Here is a 4,444-nt window from a genome sequence, read left to right as displayed (position 1 = left end):
GGAGAGATTCCTCTATGCACGCTGTTTAGTGTTGATGGAGGAATTGAGTTATTGTATATGTATGGCTTACTCCTGAAGCATGTCCCCAGCCCCCCACAGCTCTAATAGCATGTCTCATGTTTCTGACCATCTTTTGCAGCATGGTCTTGGTCTTTGACCATCTCCTGTTACGTGTCCGCAGTCTCCGACAGCTTTCTTTAACATTACATTTACTAAATATCATGTGTGGCCCTTTACTGATGCCAGAGGGTGACTTTACATCGCCTATACCCAATAGGTTGACTACCAGGGCTAAGATATTCCAAACTTAGACAAAATTGATCCGGAAATCATTTTAGAATTTTCTGTATAATATTAAAATTTTGGCAGCAAGGTAAACAACAACGTAACTAATAATTTGCACTTATTTCTCAAGTATGAGAAGGCAACCACTGACAGTAAGCTGCTAGAGATTTTTCAGATTCCATAGTAGTGCAGAGTGAACAGTTTTCCAAAGCTGGTGATGCATTTTAATGCCCGTAGCAGCCAAGAGGTCAAGTGTCTTAAGTCTCCTGTTTTTCATAACATACAGAGGAAATAATTAGAGGCCACACATTGATCTTCAGAAAGTCTAGCCATAGGCAGGCCTGCTAGAAGCATTTGTCACTACAAAACATGAGTACAAAGGGCATGCATTGGTATATTGAATAACAATTTATTATGTGCATGATGTTAACAAAAGGTAAATCAATGTGAAACTAAGAATAAGATAAGACTATAGATAGAAACTGTATACATCACAGCAGGAAGTGGTATTAATAGAAAGAGAATGTACAACCTGATAATGCACAAGCCTGCAGAACAATGGTGCCATTTGTATTTGAATGTGCATTTTGGATAAGATAATGTATGAGGACTGTGACTAAGAGCCATAGAAGACCAAGGGGGTAGTCTTAATTGGGGTGTATATTGCATCTTGACTAACAAGAAAGAGGTGTTTGATTAAATGGGAAAGCTCATAGTTTGCTGATAGAGCCAAGAAAGGAAAACTCCAAACAAAACTGAGTGGCTGTTTGAGCCAAAAACTGTTGGAACTGGTCAAATACTATGGGGGTAATTTATCAAAACTGGAGCACACAAAATCTGGAACAGATTTGCATGACAACCAATCAGCTTCTATCTCTCATTTTCAAATCCCAACTGAGCAAACTGAAGAAAGATGCTGATTGGTTTGCCATGCACAGCTGCTCCAGATTCTGTGTGCTCCAGTTTTGATAATTTCCCCTTATATGTATTTATGCCATATAATGCCAAAAGAAAAGAATGTTTCCTATTCCTCTCAAAAGTACTAAAGTTTTCTTGCACACGTTTATCTTTACACCCTCATAGAGCATGCTGTATCTCACTCTCTGTGGCAATTGGCTTCACTACCCTGCTGTCCTTTGCCATTTTACATTGTACACTCCCTCATTGTTGTTATCTTGTGCCCCCACTGGATTACACAGACTCTTGGGCAATTGCAGGCCCAGTAAGTGTAAGTGCACGGGCATGCCTACAGTTTTCGCCGCCTGAGACCGCTGTGGGGGACAGGGGGTGGGTGCTGGCGGTGCGCTTTACTGAGAAGGGTGGGCTGGAGGTGCATGGTACCTCTGTCCAGCATCCCGCCCAGCTCACTGACATCTCTGGTTGCCGGGAGCTGGGCTGGACACCAGCCAGGGTGTCCCTCATAGCTCCTGGCAACCGGTGACGTCAATAAGTTGGGCAGGATTCCAGACAGAGGTATCACAAGCTAGCTGTCACTTATTTTTTCCTCCCTTCCCACCAACAAACGGATGTTGTAATCACTAGTGAGACAGCAGAATAGCTGGGGGGTCACGTTACGGGGGAGGGGGCATATGTTGGCAGTGCACGCTACGGGGGGTTGTGGTAACGGTGTACATTATGGGGGATGCACGGTACCTTTGTCCAGCCTCCTGCCTAACTCACTGATGTCATTGATTGCCAGGAGCTGGGTGGGATGCCAGCCACAGCGTCCTGCTCAGCTCCTGGCATCCAGGGCAGGACGCTGACCAGAGAGTCACAGGTTGCTAGCAGCTCTAGGCAACCTGGGATACTCTGGCTGGAAAGGGGGTTGCAAGCACATCTGCTGCCCCCACCACCTGGCCCAATGGGATGCTGTCTGAGGCAACTGTCTCAGGCTGCCTCACTATAGGGACAGCCGTGTGTAAGTGGTGGAACACGCCTATTTACAACACAAAGTAAACAGTGTAGGCAGAAAATAAAAAATACAAACACAAAGAACATACACGGACAGAGTAGAGGCAGACAGAGCATACATGTATGCATAGACAAGGCAAATACACATAGAACATGAACAGACAGAGAAAGCACAGAACAGCCATAGACAGAGCTCACAGAGAATACACACAGGTAGCACACACACGATCAGGAGGGTAGTCAGAGCATAACACCTAGAGCCAAAAACACATAGTCAGAGCATACACACAGAGTACACACAACGTAGTTAGAGAATATGCAGACAGTAAGCACAAAGAGACTTGTGTTGAGAGAGATGGACGTCGTGCGGTGCTGCTAAAGAGGAAGCACATCCTGCATACATAATGAGCAAAAATAAACCTCCAAAAAGAAAATAAATCTGCCTCCCTTCCCCTTCCCATGGCTACCCACAGACATAAGACAACACACTATAGAAATGTGTGACTTTGAGTCAATTATTTGTTTATTTATACAAATGAATTCTGCCAGAAAACGTTTGCAGGGATATTTTGACCTTTTTATAATGCAGGAATAACCTGTTTTTCCATGTTAGATATCGAGTGATCATGTTCAATAGCCATGCAAGGATTGTTCTGATACTACCTAGTACCACCACATCTACCGTATATCTTTTGATGTACATTTACAGTAGGGAAGTCAGGTCTAACTGAAGCAAGCATGGCTTTAGATATAAACATCACTAGTGAAAATTAGGACACCTACCAGTAGTATTAAAATATCAAACTTTTTTCAAATAGTGAATCCAGATTAAAAAAAACATACATTGCCCAGCAAGGTATTTCTTTACATTTTTGCCCAAACTCTTAAAGTCATCATGTTTCCAAACAGCTGGTTCCAATTCTCTCAGCTCCGCTTCCCTGGACTTCCTGTCCAGTACAAGATGACAAGAGACAGAGCAGTCTACAGGAGATGTCCATCTACTAGCTTGGAGAAGGGAAGATGGAGGATGGCCTTGCTGTGCCTGTGTGTTTTGTGGAGGCACACACAGCTTACTAGCACACACAAAGGTTGTTCCTTTTGACTTAAAAATTACTTTAAAATAGTATTAAGTGCTGCCTTTTAAACTAGTACATTGTGAAAAACCAGGAAACATTCTATAGCACATTATTTACACTATATACAGTATGTTCAAATGCATTTACATTTTTAAATCCTTAGTGGTGCTGCCTCCAGGACCCTAAGCACAGCTTCCTTGGACTTCCTGTCATACAGGGTCACAAGGGACAGCACACTCTCCAATAGTTGTCCAACATTTAGCTTGCAGGAGGAGATAGCACGGGAGTGGCTTGCCATCCTAGGCTGTGTGTTTATGTTGATGCACACTGAGTAGACATTCGGCTCCTGTTCCAGCCAGGAGTGTACATAAACTGAGGGGACCAGTTGAATTAGGAGGAAAGAAGAACCTTTAAAGATCCAGAGGCAGCTTACTTTGTAAGTCATCAGTTTAACTCCAAGTGATAATGAGAATTTCTAGTGGTTGGCTTATCTTTCTAGGGAGATAGGGCAACAAACCTTTGACCTGTATAACAACCTGGATACCAGACAGAAGCAAATTAACCCCTTCGTGACTGAGGCCCTTTTTTCATTTTTTGCACCCATGTTATATTCCACATTTTAGGCCTGAAAATGAATTAAAACCCCCCAACATTATATATTTTCTGAATGCCAAGACCCTATAGAATAAAATGGTGGTAGTTGCAAATTTTTATGTTGCGCAATATTAGCGCAACTTCTTATTAAACCCCAACATTTAGTGAAAAATTTAATTTAATGCCCCAAAACACAACAAAATACAAATTTTTTAAATGACATATAAAAGATGAGGTTACAACGAGTAAAACGATACCCAACATGCATAGGTTACAAATTGCGTGCGTCCGTGAAACGGCGAAAAACTGCAGTACCCCAAAAAGTCAATAGAAGACGCTTTAAAAGCCCCCACAGGTCATCAATTTAGAGATACCCCAAAATACTGGCCCTAGAATTATTGCTCTCACTCCGGCGTGCGCGGCGATACCCAACATGTGTAGCGCGTTCGTCGTTTTCATACGTAGGCGCACCCGACGCGTGTTTACGTGGCGACGCGGGGGCGGGGGACTTTAAAATGTATTTATTTTTACTATTAGATTGATTTTATTTAATTTTAATTGAAAAAGCTTTTTTTTTT

Source organism: Nanorana parkeri, unplaced genomic scaffold (genome assembly GCF_000935625.1).
Source record: "Nanorana parkeri isolate BGI_ZX_2015 unplaced genomic scaffold, ASM93562v1 scaffold1335, whole genome shotgun sequence".
Taxonomy (NCBI): domain Eukaryota; kingdom Metazoa; phylum Chordata; class Amphibia; order Anura; family Dicroglossidae; genus Nanorana; species Nanorana parkeri.
The sequence above is the reverse complement of the archived record's forward strand: the minus strand, read 5'-3'. Positions refer to the sequence as shown.